Consider the following 16,618-nt stretch of genomic DNA (forward strand, 5'->3'; position numbering starts at 1 on the left):
CTTTCCAAAGCTGACTATGGCCTCATAAAAGCAGAGGTGGGTAACCTCACATCAGCCATACAAATGGAGACCAGTTGCATGACAGCTGAATCAAACAACAATGCACTATGAACACATACACAAATGCATGGATGCCTCCTTACCCAATACAACCAGGACCCTCACCTCCAAAAAAAGATGAGCTGGTGGTTCCCTGCCATAAAGAAACTGTACAACAGAAGGAGGGAACTGATGTGGAATAAGGTGAAGTCCCAAGACAGGAAATAAACCCTTATCAGCCTCAATGAATTGTTGAGATTTGTCATCAAATACTACAAAGTTAGCTGTGAGAGCAGACTTGGAGCACATAGTAAAGACAACCACAAGGCCTCATACAGTTATGTAAAGAATCTCCATGGCAATACCAAGAATTTTCTGAGCAACTAGACAATGGTACCTCCTAGACTGAGCCAACAAATAATGCCAATATACTGGCATCTTGAGTGCAAACAGTACACCTCACTCTCCCCCAAAGAACCAGTCCCAATACCAGTACACCACCAGGCACCCAGTATTACTGCAAAACAGGTTACAACACCACTGTCCAAGGCCAAGAATACAGCCTCTATGGGACCTGAGAATATCACTGGCTGTGTTCCACATGAACTACAGAGTGACCTAGTACCTTACCTGTGTGCCCTGTTAAAATACAGCCTCACCTCAGGCTTTGTCCCTACTGAATTGTGCACTGCTACAGTCACCCCTCCCCAAAAACAAGGTGTAACTACAGACCCTGGGAAATACCACCCCAACTGCCTGACAAGTCTGTTATGCAAAAGCTATGGAATGCATCATCATGCACCTAATAAACATGGATATGGAAATCTGCAGACTTAGGATCCCACACAGTTTACATTTGTGAAGGGTAGGTCATACCTGCTCATTCAACCTAGCCAACCTCTTGTCGTCATGCACCTGATCTGTGGATGAAGGCAAGGTGACACCTAAAGCCTACACTGATCTTGCCAAAGCCTTTGATAACATTCCCAACTCACTAAGCTCGGCATCAACGCCTATATTACTAGGTGGGAACAGAGGCACAAACACAGGGGTAGAGTAATCCTCTTTGGTGGACAGCAGCAATAGACAAACCACATAATAGGTTGCTACATTGGCTGTACAGGGACACATAGGTGCAGGAAACAACTTTGAAGCAAGTCCACCTATATCTGAGCAAGCAGGTAAGTTCACAGGTGATGTCCTGTAAGGCTGACTATGACTATGAATCGGACATATCCACACCACCAAGGACAATTGCAACCATGCCTCCACATATGTTGTAAGCCTCAGATGAAACAACACAATTCACCCTGTACTGGGGGTAAAGACCACCTCATGCACACATGCCATGGCTATAGGCAACTTGCATCACACAGGTTAGGTGGGAACATCGTCACCCTGTCCACCCCAGTCATACATGGACATATGCATATTAACCACACTCCTCCCCACAGCAAAGGTGAGCATGCACATATTCCTTACTGATGGCAACAACAACATATCTCCATGGGGCATACTAACATCAGTATCTGCCTCCTGCACAAACTCAGGAATGTGCTCAGTGCTCCATCACACACCACAGTCAAACACACACCTGCCACCATGCACACACCATCCACATGGAAGATGACCACTGTCAACCCTCTACACAGAAATGTATGGAGGATAGGGGATTATGCAATCAAGTGTCCAACATTGGAGGGAATAAGATCGCTCAAGGACAGGCATGTAATGCAAGCTGCTATAGCCATGATAGCGTGGAGGTTTCCAGGGTAGACTGGATTATCTGCAAGTAATATCCACTGTTGATGTGCATTTTGACAACTGTATGAGGTTTTGTGACCTTTTCCTGTTCATGTCTTCTAGGTGACATGCAGAGTGCTCACCTACCAGCATTCTCTGTTGGAGAAACAGACATCATCATCCAATATGTGATTGGACATTATGCCCTGTCATGTGGATGGAGAGCAGAAGACATGTGGGAGAGGACTGTCCTGTGGAACAGTGTGGTGCACAGGGTAAATGATGCTGGACTGCACAGCAAAATGTACGTGTATGTGCAGCATCAGGCCGTTGACCTCAAATGCTATGCCCATCAATGGGCTGCTGCTGTAGCGAGGGACCGGCTAGACACAGGTGGGGGCCCAGCCATCCAGCCCCCACTGACACCCACCGGGGAGTTCCTCGCCACACTTGGGCCACACGCCGAATGCACAAGCCATGATGCTGAGGTAAGCATTGTGGAGGTGGGTTGCACACACACACACACACACACACACACACACACACACACACACACACACACACACACACACACACACACACACACACACACTGGATGAGGAGTGTGCAGGTAAGGGCCCAGTGGGGATTAGTACACTAATCAATCAGACATACATGCATCTGTATTGTAACTACATGCATGTGTCAAGTCCGATTGCAGTTGTGGATGGGGGTTTTCTAGTGCACAGAGGTGCACATCTATGGTGAGGACAGGACATTGTGTATTATTGCAGTTAGTACTGTAGATGTGCAGACATGCTGCATCTATCCTATATCAAGGCCACATGTGTGTCTGCTGACAATAATCCCCTCTCACAACTATATAGGCCTCTGGTCTGCATATGGGACAGCAGCCTGTAGATGGTGGGCGTTACATTGTTCTGGTGTTGCCTGGCAATACCTGAGGCATGTTAAGCTCATGCAATTTACCATGCACACAACCATCAGTAATAGCTATATTGCTTTATGTAGTAGCTATATTGCTTGTTGTGCATGTTCACCTGTGCTGGGGTTAACTGTATTGCATCACAGTTGTCACCATTGGGGCCTATTTGACATGAATTCAGCATTCCTGTAGCATACCTAACAACTTATCAGTGCCAGGACATATGGACAGAGGCCACCAAATTGTGCTGGACAAATGTCCTAAGGTAAAGTCATGTGTGACACATTACTGGTATAAAGTGGACATAAATTGTGTACACACCCATCTTAGGATGCAAAGTTTTCCTGGTACATACTAATCAGGACCACAATATGACAGTCCATACCTCTTCCAGCCTTTAATGTGACCCATAACTGGTACAGTTCACTTGTAAAACCAAGCATCTGTACTCATGTATTGCACCTACAAGGCATGCCACCTGTGAGGGTGGCAGACATCTTATCAGCATGATGTATGTTTCACTCAGGTATGATACCTCATGCTTCCATATGTGTCAGTACATCATTGTGGCCTATTTGGCTATAATATCACATACATGGGCATTGTTAAGTTACACAGACCATTTCCGACCATGTATAGGTTTGAAACATATGGATATTCCAGACACATCTGCACAGAGGACTGTACAATAGTTTAACCTGATGCATGTGATTCAGATGCTGTCACCACACTGTATAAAGTAATGGCAGTGGGAGTTGGTCACCAGCCGTGTATGGTATACACATCAAAATTGTTTAAGCCACACGTGATATGATCCTCTCACACACACAAACAGTTGCCAGCACTAGGATCAGAACTCCTTCCTGTCTACGTATTTCTACTATAGTGCTATGCAGTTATCAGACATGCCACAGAGCTTATACATTTCCACCTCTTCCAAAGGTACTTCTAAGGTGGATGACATCAACAGGTCTACTAAATTGGAGTGCAGGGAAGTGTAAAGGGTAGTGCATAGGTCAAAAATGGTATGGGCCAGATAGTAAATGATTCTTACACACACATGCACACCTGGCAGTATTGGGATTAGAACTTCTGCCTATCTAGGTATAGCTATTATAGTGTTATGCAGTTACTGCATGCACTATGGAACTTACTGAACTTTCACATGACCAAAGCTGCTGATGACTGCACTGCTGTGGTAAAGTATTAAAAGTGGCAGACAGTCTGCCTTCTGTTCCATCTGTAAATCATGCTAGTTCTTTCTGTCTTGCACTTCAACTAGCATTATGGCTTGACACTTTACCAAGTTATTGTATCATGAAGTGTGGCACACCTGTGAGCCATCAGCAGTACTCATTAATCATAGATGTCGCCCCAGTACTTAATAGTTATGTACACCCCTTCTGGCATGTTTGAAAGGTGGTTATCTGTGCTTTCACCCATTGACCTGGTGCACATGTCCATTCTGGGGCACTGTTGCAACTGCCACATGTACACAGACAACCCTCCTCTCTAAACTCCAAACACTCAGATCTGTGAGGGTTACCCACATATCACCCAATGTGGACATATGCACTCTCCAGCAAATAATGGAATAGCAGGTCAAGAGGATAAGATCAACACCTGCACCACATCATGTGGAACACCTAGCTCACCATGACACCCATCTTGACTGCCATGACATACAGTGAAAAGCCACACACCCACCTTCTCAGAGGCACTCAATGGACATCTACCCAAACAGCACAGACCAGCAAGGCAGACACACACTCAGACACCACAACATGGCACATGCCAAGGGACACATATTTAACCTACAATGTGCCCCCAACCAAAGCCCCTAAGGCTAACCACCTTGCACAATACAGTGATCATGAATATAGAGCAAGTAACAGCCAAATATCAATCACATGGCAGCATCTAACACATGACACAGCCAGTCATGTCACTCCACAACAACTATGAGTATCACTCCATATCAATGTGGATGTGAATGAATTGGGACACAACTCCCTGGACTACATGACAGGATACATGGTTGAGCTCTCTGACTATGTGGTTCAGGCAGGTGTGACAGTAGCCCTGGGCAGTGTATGCTGTCACCAAGAATGATGCTGCAGTACTATGAACTGATGGTTGACTGCAACATTGGCTTACATGTTATGTGTCATTTTCAGGGGATCCAAGGCCTCTCTGCCTGGGATGGCATGATTGCCAGAACCCAATGACTTGCCATGGATGTCCTACATCTGCTACTGCTGGTTTGCCAGGTAATGGCTACGTGTCTTGCCACCCCCTATGGTGCCTTATTGGACAGTATTCCTAATGTTATTACCACCATAACAGCTACACATGTATGTGATCTGAGGGTCATGCAGTTCAACAGTGGACATCTAACTGTCAGGATGCAGTCACTTGTAGCAGTTGGAATGGAGGACACATGTCTGCTGTAGTGGAGAGGTGGTTCACAGCAGCAGACAGCAGACCTGCCATATCAGGCTATGATGCATTCCACAACTGTCAGCCCCCAAACATGGACCACACCACACCTCCACAGGTGATGTTGTCTCCATATTCATTATGGATAACAACACCTCCAGACTAGCATCCCATCATAATGCATTGGAGATGCTTCCAGCATAGCGGCCTTGGGGTAATGGTGCTATCCAGACCATAGCCTGCTATGGGGTCCACATCTATATCCCTAGACAATGTACATTCCTCAACACCCTGCCATCTCTGATGGTCCAATGCAACACTGACATAGTACGAGTCTTCAACTACCCCTCCATCACCTGGGAAATGTAGCCAATCACCAATACAGTGGCCTAACACTTCTGGGATTCATGATTTCTATTGCCTTAGACCAGCTCATACTGACCCATAGTAGGGGATGCAACAGCCATGACCTGTGTTGACTACTTAAATATGGGACCATTGCTCATCCCCAGATGTTAATCCCTGCATGGTGAGATTCACACAGGCTGTAATCAACATGGAACTCAACATGTCAGCCACACTCCCCACAAAAATAACTACCTGGAAAAAACTCTCCAACACTGACTTTGCAGCCATGAAAACAGGGGTGGATGTCTTTACTGCACCCATGGCAATGGGATGTAGCTGCATGATTGTGGAATCATACGCATAGGCACTGTACAAACAGGTACATGAACCAACAGAACCCAGACACTGTCCTCCAAACACTGTGAGACAATGTGATCGTCCCCTGCTGTTACTGAGGTGTACATCAGAAGGAGGACACTGTTGCAGGGAAACGTGGTGTCCCATTACTGTTGAACTCCCTTATTAGCCTCAAACACAACTTTGGATCTCTCATGGAGTCCCTGACAGGAATCTATGGCAGGAGAGATGCAGCAGACACTGATGACAGTCACAACAGCCGTGATAGTTACCTCAACAACCTCCACAGCATTAAACGCAAGTGCTGCGAGTTACTGCACAAAGCTAATACCTATCCTGAGACAACATATATTGGTCACAACATTCAGTGCCAGCTTTACACCTCTCTCCCCCCACAAGTGAAGTGCTGAGTGAATGTGTTCTCACATGCTGTATCCCATGTCTGTTCTAGCCATCTGTGTGTCACCAGGATGTGGCCCTGCAGCAAGGCCACGGGATATGGCAGTGTGTTGACACATCCACCATGCCATAGGCAGGGTACAGTATGTGCATGGTAATTCCCTGTCTGTAACACAGTGATTGCATATGCCTCAGATTATAGGGCTGCCGGGTGTACATAGGTGCATGTTGATGTACAACATCTGTTGTAGAATGGAGAATGGTACATGTTCTGGTTTGGACATACCTCCGATTGCTAATAACCACAGCCATAGGGGATATTCAGATATTCATCAACCAAACAGACTGGGATTACTATACATACACACACACACACACACACACACACACACACACACACACACACACACACACACACACTTGGCTGTACTGAGATCCTTAGGTTCATTGCTTCATAGGTGTAGCAGATGAATGGGCCTGAAGGCTCTACAAGGCTAGCCCAAGGGAATAACTTGGTATCAGGCCACATGACAATAGTCCCCAGTGTGGCTCAGGGGTGTAGTCACTGGAGTGGTTCTCAGGGGTGGGTATTGTATTCACCATCCACTCATCCAGGTTTCTTTTGTGGGTGGCCAGTGATGTGCACTGCTTCCCATGTATGTGATCTATATTCCATAACATGGACAGTGTCTGGGTTGTGCACATGTCCCACATGCATGTACTCTGACGTGTGGAAGTGTACTTGAGGTCTCTGGGGCATGTTGTGTGGACAGATTGGTATCTTCTGATGTAGCATTCCTGACCTCATTTGGTGAGACCTGGCTATGTAACTGAGGTCATGATTGCACCTACATTGACAATATGATATGGGTATTTAGTGGAGTTAGTGGCATCTGCCCATACAGGGCATGTGTATAAGGCATGGTATTCCCTTTGTGGGGTACATTTGCAGACTCTACAGTTGTTGGTGCCCAGTGGGGAACATGGCAAAAGGGCAACTGTACACATTTATTTGGCTACTGAAGGGACGGAACAGGGTGCCATGTCCTTTTACTTACTGGATAACACACACTCAATTAGGAGATGTAGCACATCAAAGTACTTTCTGATGCCAGTGGCACTGTTGTGGTCAACAGGCATGTAGTCCACTGCTATCACACAGTGGGTGTTATCTGTGAGGCAATATGCAAGGGAACTACCAACATAGTGGTTGTTGCCTAGCCAGGTGTGTTTGTGTATGATACGTGGGTGGAGAGTGGTTTCTGAGTAATAGAAGGGTTGCCTATATTGTTCACTAATCCATACTGTCACATTTCGGGCTGTGGATTGTCTACACCAACCACTCCTGTGTTTGACATTTGTTGGCCTTGTAATGTGGACATTGTGACATATACTAGGTCCTCAACATAATAATTTAGCAAAATCCACCCCCAATGGATCCTTTTATTGCACAATCACACCAACCCCCACACAAGATACTGATGATAGACACACACCCACACACACTTGCTAGTATTGAGATTCAACCCCCTACCTAGCTATGTATTGCTACTACAGTGTACCGCATTTATCACACATGCCAAGGAACTTATAGGATGGATGTCATCCCAAGGTACTTCTTAGGTGAGGAACATCACCAGCCCATGTAAATACTGGCATTGGGTGATGTAGTGGGTGAGAGATTCCAAAAAATATTTTACCCTACACATGCATTTACATTTGCCAGGGTTGAGGTTCAAACCTCTACCTAACAATCTTTTTGGACCATTATGTTATGCATTTACCACATTAACCACTGACCTTACATGGTTTAGGTTGGCAACAGGTACTTCTAAGGTGGATGATACTTGCAGGACAGTTAAAGTCAGGCACTGATATGTGTACTGGGTGTAAATGGAGCCCAAATCTATGAGGTATGGACATACATATGTGCACTCACAAACACTTGCCAGGGATGAGATTCAAACTCATACCTATGTAGTTATTGCATTTACATTGTTCCACATTTTTTGCATGTGGCACGGAGCTTAGATGTTGGAGAGCTGTGGCAAAGTATCTTTGAAGGTGAGAGACATCAGTAGCAGTGGTAAAGGAAGTGCTGTAAGTATGAATGATCACAAACCAAATTCTCTACAAGGATACACACACTCTCTCACACAAACACTCACATTTACACAGTTGCCAGGATCAGGATTAGAACTCCTACCTAACCAGTTTGCTACACTATAGTATTACGCAGTTATTGCATGCACCATGGAGCTTATATGTTGGAGAGCTGCCCAAAGGTATCTTTGAAGGTGAGTCACATCAGAAGCAGTGCTAAAGGAGAGGCACAGCAAGTGTTTTAAGTGTGAATGACCACAAAATCAGGTTTCAACAAGGATACACACACCCTCTTATGTAAACACTTACATTTACACAGTTACCAGGATCAGGATTGGAACTCCTACCTAACTAGTTTGCTACACTACAGTATTATGCAGTTATCGCATGTGTCACGGAGCTTACATGTTGGAGAGCTGTCCAAAGGTACCTTTAAAGGTGAGTGACATCATCAGCAGTGCTAAAGGAGGGGTAAGGGGAGAGTAGTAAGTGTGAATGTCCACAAAATCAGGTGTCATCAAAGACACACACACACACACACACACACACACACACACACACACACACACACACACACACACACACACACACACACACACACACACACACACACACACACACACACACACACACACACACAAGCACATACATTATCACAGTTGCCAGGACCAGGTTTCAATGTGACTGACATTAGCAGGCATGCTAAAGTAGGTCAATGGAAGGTGTAGTGAGTGTGAATGGCCGCAAAATCATTCAACACACACACACATACATGCATACACAGTTTAACAGTTGTCATGTCTGGGATTGGAACTTCTGCCTAACTAGTTTGTTACACAACAGTATCACGCAGCTATCACAAGTGCCACAGAGCTTATAGGGCTGAGATTTGGCCGATGGTTTATTTCAAGGTGATTGACATCAACAGGAGTGCTAACATGAACAATGGGGAGGGCAGTGTGTGTGAATGGGCCATAAATAATTCCTCTGGAAACACACACACACACACACACACACACACACACACACACACACACACACACACACACACACACACACACACACACACACACACACACACACACACACACACACTCAGTCATCCACAACTTTACATTTGACAGGATTGAGTATACAAATGCTACATGAATACTGATTTGTACTATCATGCTACACAGTTATCAGAAGCACCACAGACATTATAGGGCTGAGGGATACCAAAAGGAATGTCTACAATAATTGACATCAGCACATCATGTAATATCGGCCAATTGGATGTGTAGTGGGTGGGACAGGCCTCATAATGGAATTCTCCCTGTCACTGTCTGTCTCTCTCTCTCTGTTCCTCACATCTCTGTGTGTGTATGTTTGACATATTATAGTGTGACCTTGGATATGTGTGAGTATTCCTATCCAATGTGTGTGAAGCTTAATGGTGCACAATTTGGTGTGTGTGTGTGCACAGACATCTGTGAATGACAGATATGTGTAGTCCACTGTGTTGTCAGACACGGGCTTCATTTCTCTAAGTTCATAGGTTGGTACTAGGCTATTGGCCCTAGGGCCTATACAAGCCTAGCCATAACAATTCCCTGGCTATTTCTTCCCACAATATTTACTTCCCTGGACCCCTGGCTAGCAGGGTGACTGACATGATCCCCGGGGTGAATTTCCTATCTCCCATCCAATTGTCAAGGTTCCTTTTGAAAAGGGCCAAAGCGGAGCTTTGCTTGACATGTATGGGCAGTCTATTCCAGAGTCTGAGGAGTCTCTGGGTCAGGAACCTATCCCTCCAGCATGTTTTGTTTATTGTGATGACAAGGTTTAGATCACTAGAGGGTGGGACTCTGAGGGATTGGGATTTCTTTAAGTGCAGCATGTCCAACAGCTCTGGGTTTGACATGGCCTTGTATGTTAAACAGAGATTGTCTCTGAGTAGATGATATGTGACAGAGTATAGCTGGAGTTTTTTTAGATTGTCTGCATAGGGTATCTGCTTTAGGCCTATGATTCTTTTAGTGAGGTATTTCTGCAGCCTTTCCAGTTGTTGCAGATGTCTTGAGTAGTACATACCAAATGGGGTGTTGAGTGTAGGAGCATGCTCAGTATGACCTTCTATACTAAGTGTGTGAATCCATTCCAGGTAGGGTTGTACTCCAGTCCAGGGTTTGGTGTTCTACACCTACAGCTAGCAACCTGTTTCTGCAAGCTATCTGTAGATAGGTTGACAATATGGACTCACAATGGGCGACAGATGGGGGGATACTGTAAATATTGCTGCCTGTGCTGCTTGTGTTGCATGGTTGGTGTTAGCAGAGATATTCAGACATCTGTACTGTTTTGCACTGTGATGTACTATGCCATCAACTACTGACATATATAATTATTTACTCACAGTTATTTCCTGGGAAATACAAGATGAATGAAGTTGAGTCCAATATTGTGGTCCACAGCCTACGAATTCTTGCACACTCCTGCCATTCTGAAGGGGTAGCTGCAGACACTTGCTGATGGGTCTATGTAAATGGTCCAGCACCTTGGTACTATGGTGGCTGAGGATCCCCTTCTTGTACATATATCGACTTAACAGAATGGCCATATCCTGCAGTGTCCATACCTCTCAACTGTACAGATTCACCCAGGTTACCAAGAGGCAGGGGGCATATAACTGGTCAGTTCCCCTTCACATTGTGGTTTATGAGCAGGTTTGTAGCCACCCATTACTGGGTTTGCAGGCAGGGGTAGTATGGACACACATCAGAGTTTCAGACTTCACACACTCCATGCCATCCATGCTTCTACACCGCCCCACTCTGTTATTCTATCCTCCTCCTAACATTATACAAGCAATATCCGAGAAGTATCCCTATAGCTGGCCCTTCAACCCAGTGCTATTTATGGATTGGTCCACAGTTCATGCATTAGGACATGGGGGGCATGCTACTGGGATTTGCTAACATGGCCTTGCATTTGTGTTCTGTTGACTGTGTTAGGTTGTTAGCTGGGACCCCATGAGATACCATACATTGGTACTACGGATGAGGCACAGGCCTTTGACAGAGGACTGTAGGCCATTTGGTAGTGATGCAGGCCATCTGTAGCAGGCCAGTGCATTCTGTCACTCCTACATTCCCAGGCTGTGAGCCAGTGGATTCCCCTGGGCTGACAGGGTAAGTGTGCGAGGTGTTAATGGCAATAGTTCCTATCCATATTGATCCATTGGTCTGGATGCAGGCAGGGTGCTGCGTACAGCTAGGGACATACTTGCATAAGACACCTCTTCAGCATGCTGCCTTCTGTGGGTATTCCCTTACAGAAGTAGGGTCATACTGTACTCATTCCCAACAGCAAGGATATGATCTGTGATAAATCTGTGGCTGATGGTGGTGTGAGCTGCGTGCATGTGTGAAATGGAAGCTACTTGCAGCTGACTCGCAGATATACCTGGGACATTCCCCTTATGTTGCCTTGTGCAGGGACATAGGCAGTCTCTCATTACTTCATAACTGTGCCTTTTGTGGTCTGCCAGTGATTGGCCAGACTACATCAGTATTCCATACTACACAGACAACTAATGTGCTGATAACCTGTATGTACAATTCAAAAGCTGTGTGCAGTTGACAGTTACATTTTATGCACTCTGTCTAGGGTACTTCCACCTGTGTACTGTGTGTATGTATGGGCCCACATTCATGGCATGTCCATCTTTCAGATGGTGACAGATATTGACTTCTGGACAGTGAGTATGGACAACTTCTGACATGGGTATTGCTGAAAAGCATTGTGGTTGGCATTGCAGCTTTTGGAACATGGCCCTGTCAACCACAGTACTGCCTATAGGCCACTGAGACACAACCCTCCATGCCTACATGCTGACCACTTCTAGACAATATTGAACACACAATAACCTAACACACAGACTCCTGCATATTGTACACATATAACAATTTATCCTGTAGATTGGGCCAGCTCGGGTAATCTGTGCTCCACTGATATTACTCCTCACACTTACATGTTACTGCATTTCTACATAGGATTGTGAGGGGGGGGCACGTTTGATGACTTTAAACATTTGCTATGACTGTACTGGTGTTTCAGATACTCTGTTGACTTCCATTTCATATTGTATTCTGACCTATCATGCAGACTGGAGGCATATCAGTAGAGTACAGATCTTAGGTTTTATTGACCTAGATTTTAGTTTCAGACTTCTTATCCTTCAGAACTAACATACAACTGCTAGACCTGTTGTAGTCTGTCTGTGTAGGTCTGGAGGGAGGCTGTCCACCATTGCCATCAATTGGAGGCCTAAGCCCAGCCTTTCTTTATGGTCATCTACACCTGTCCTGCTGGCTGAGACTGGTGGTGGGTATGTGAGCCTCACTAACATGCATGAGTGTTTTCTATGGACACACATTTGGCCCACCACATGTACTGCAGTGGGATTTGTCACCTTGTCTAGTACTGCCTAGTATGTTGACATCAGTATTTGTTATGGATTTCATGCTGCCCATATAGGTGTCCACTATCTGCTGCCATCCCATTCAGCCACCCGATTCTTTTGCATGCTCGTGTCCATACACGAGCCGAAATAGCTCAGTTGGGAGAGCGTTAGACTGAAGATCTAAAGGTCCCTGGTTCAATCCCGGGTTTCGGCAAAAAGAAACCACCTAACTTTGGTGTCTTTGCACACAGTGCAGGCTGGAGAAGTTGTTTGACCGCAACTGAGCTACAAAATATAAGTATCTTTTGATTATTTTTACAGATTACTGTTTTTATAATTTAATATATATAAAGCACTTTGTCTATTCATAATCTTCACAAATCCTTATCTGTTTAAAAACTGTCATTTGACTCTGTAGTGCTTTGCTGTCTTAGGCTATTGTATAAACTGAAACATTTACTCTGTGTAATTATCTCTTGGCTAGTGGGGGCTGGTTCTTTTGTGTTCTTGTAAAAAAAAAAGTTGTTGATCTGGTCTTGTTGCACACAGTGCAGGCTAACTGAGCTACTAATTATAAGTATTTTCAGATTATTTTAGCAGCTTACTGTTTTTATAATTTAATATATATAAAGCACTTTGTCTATTCAGAATCTTCACAAATCCTTATCTGTTTAAACTGTCATTTGACTCTGTAGTGCTTTGCTGTCTTAGGCTATTGTATAAACTGAAACATTTACTCTGTGTAATTATCTCTTGGCTAGTGGGGGCTGGTTCTTTTGTGTTCTTGTAAAAAAAAAGTTGTTGATCTGGTCTTGCCTAACTTTGGTGTCTTTGCACACAGTGCAGGCTGGAGAAGTTGTTTGACCGCAACTGAGCTACAAAATATAAGTATCTTTTGATTATTTTTACAGATTACTGTTTTTATAATTTAATATATATAAAGCACTTTGTCTATTCAGAATCTTCACAAATCCTTATCTGTTTAAAAACTGTCATTTGACTCTGTAGTGCTTTGCTGTCTTAGGCTATTGTATAAACTGAAACATTTACTCTGTGTAATTATCTCTTGGTGAGTGGGGGCTGGTTCTTTTATGTTCTTGTAAAAAAAAAAAAAGTTGTTGATCTGGTCTTTTGCACACAGTGCAGGCTGGAGAAGTTGTTTGAAAATATAAGTATCTTTTGATTATTTTTACAGATTACTGTTTTTATAATTTAATATATATAAAGCACTTTGTCTATTCAGAATCTTCACAAATCCTTATCTGTTTAAAACTGTCATTTGACTCTGTAGTGCTTTGCTGTCTTAGGCTATTGTATAAACTGAAACATTTACTCTGTGTAATTATCTCTTGGCTAGTGGGGGCTGGTTCTTTTGTGTTCTAAAAGTTGTTGATCTGGTCTTGCCCTAACTTTGGTGTCTTTGCACACAGTGCAGGCTGGAGAAGTTGTTTGATTTTACAGATTACTGTTTTATAATTTAATATATATAAAGCACTTTGTCTATTCAGAATCTTCACAAATCCTTATCTGTTTAAAACTGTCATTTGACTCTGTAGTGCTTTGCTGTCTTAGGCTATTGTATAAACTGAAACATTTACTCTGTGTAATTATCTCTTGGCTAGTGGGGGCTGGTTCTTTTGTGTTCTTGTAAAAAAAGTTGTTGATCTGGTCTTGTTTGTGTTCTTGTAAAAAAAAGTTGTTGATCTGGTCTTGCAGTCATTGTCCGCGCTGGTGTCAGCGACCGCAGAGGCGACCTCTCCTGGACTGAAACCTGGTTCAAGGCTCCTGAGAGCACCCCAGCATAACAGGGTTTCACCTCATATCATGCGTTCCGGCCCCCAAAATCGGACAACACCAAGAAAAGGGGTGTCCATTGCATCCTGAGAGCACCCCAGCACTAACAGGTTTCACCTCATATCATGCGTTGCCCCAAAAAAATCGGACAACACCAAGAAAGGAGGGCCATTCATAAAGGACACCACATACTGGCTGACAGGTTCAGTGCAAACTTCTCCCCCCCCCCCCCAGAGATATTCTAGATTCGATTGGCCCCAAACATCTCCAGCGCCCAGGTGAGAACTGCCCTCACTAAGGCAAAAACACAGCATCCATGGAGTTGGGATGGTGTCCCCGGCTGTGTGCTTCATGAACTCTAGCAATTACGGATTTAGTTAGGACAGCTGTTTAATCTTAGCCTCACCTCAGGATGCATTGCCAAGGGTGGGGCTTGCGGCGACTGTGGTCCACTTCATAAGAGGTGGTGCCTCCACCAAGACCCTGAAATTGCAGCCCATTGGCTTGACAAGCCCTATCTGCAAGCCATGGAGAGGATCATAATGGAACTCATAAATAAAGACACATAGGGAACTTGCAGACTTTGGATCCAACCCAGTTTGGAAACTTTGTCAGGCGATTCTGCCTCTTTGTCTGGGTTTTTTTTTTGAGACAGTCACCAAGGCCATTGATGAGGCAGTCCATACAGCCTACCTGACCCTGGCAAGGCCGCCAACGCAATTGACACACTCCCGTCAGGTTGAAAAACTCAAATCGATCCGAATGTAATCCCATACATCATCACATGGAAATTCAAACTGGCTGAAGTGACAGAGAGACAAGGGTCAGGCTTGCTGGAGCCATGTCAGACTCAAAAGCCTGTCACAAGGTGTGATTGTCCCACAGAGTCCTGGGTCCCTCTTGTTAGGCATCTACTTTTCTGAAGTTCCAAGCAACAACAGAAACACATGGCTGACAAAGTTTGCAGATGACTGCAAACTGGAAGCCATAATTAACCCACATCTCTGACAGATATCCTCCAGAAGGAAGGGCCTCACAGATGGATAACTGGTGCCAGAGCCATGGCCTGAAGTTAAGCGGCCCATGCATAGCAAAATGCATTGGGAAAACAAAGGTTAAAAAGCTAAGGCTACTAATTTGGCAATCCACTGAAAAGTCATGAAAAGAAAGGGGACCCCTAGGGACCAGTAGCCTTTTGTTTGACACTTTTGTTTCTAAAGTAGTTAGGAAAACCTTTTATATCATCCACCTTATATAAGGGGGATTCACATCTATAGATCAAGGGGAGGATCCAGATCCCCCATCACTCATCACTCATTAGACCATTGATTAGATGATTGAGAGACGTTCAGATGTATCTGACAGACACCCAGACCAGCTTAGGCCCAAAGTTCCTCACAAAGGATTCCTCACCAAAAAAATGCTGCTTATGCTGCCGACTGAAAGAACTCCAGCTCTAGAAAGTCTCTCACCGCTTGCTCATGCAGCTGCTGTGCCTGCAGAATAAGGCTGACATTTGACAGATATGAGCCATATGCTTCACCTCAAAAATCTGATCCTCAGAACCACCACAAAGACCACCCTTGATTAAGCCTTGACAGACTATAAATAGAACATGCTGGAGAGGGACAGAGGGGACTTAGAGAGGGACCCTATGCTGTGGAACACTGGAACGGTACATGTGTACAAGTGAGGCAGAGCAGCCTTGTGGCCTTCGGATTGACCAATGGATGGGAATGGTAGGGATACCCAGGGATTACTTCAGTGTCACTGGGTGACGAAGCTGCCAGAAAAATGATAAGAATACAGAAAATTCAAACTATTCAAAGGCAAAGCCACATAAAAGGGGGCTAGGCTTATATATGCCCTTATAAAGCTTATTTAGTATGAACCTATACCATAGATACAACTATCAGAACATACTCCTCCATTCAGTAATTGATAGGAAGAGTGACTTACATTGTGGCTGGGCCAATATTGAGGATGGTGCTGGAGGGTTGACTATGTCGGTTGCACGTAGCACAGTC

General features: G+C 44.6%; 1 non-coding gene across 1 annotated transcript; it reads left to right on the forward strand.

Annotated features, from left to right (window-relative positions):
- Window positions 1-12,938: 12,938 nt before the first annotated feature.
- On the forward strand, window positions 12,939-13,011 carry TRNAF-GAA. Its single transcript has one exon. It is a non-coding gene; the product is annotated as a tRNA-Phe (tRNA).
- The last annotated feature ends 3,607 nt before the right edge of the window (window positions 13,012-16,618 follow it).

This window comes from Protopterus annectens, chromosome 8.part0 (genome assembly GCF_019279795.1).
Source record: "Protopterus annectens isolate FY-2018-M chromosome 8.part0, PAN1.0, whole genome shotgun sequence".
In the NCBI taxonomy this organism is placed as follows: domain Eukaryota; kingdom Metazoa; phylum Chordata; order Ceratodontiformes; family Protopteridae; genus Protopterus; species Protopterus annectens.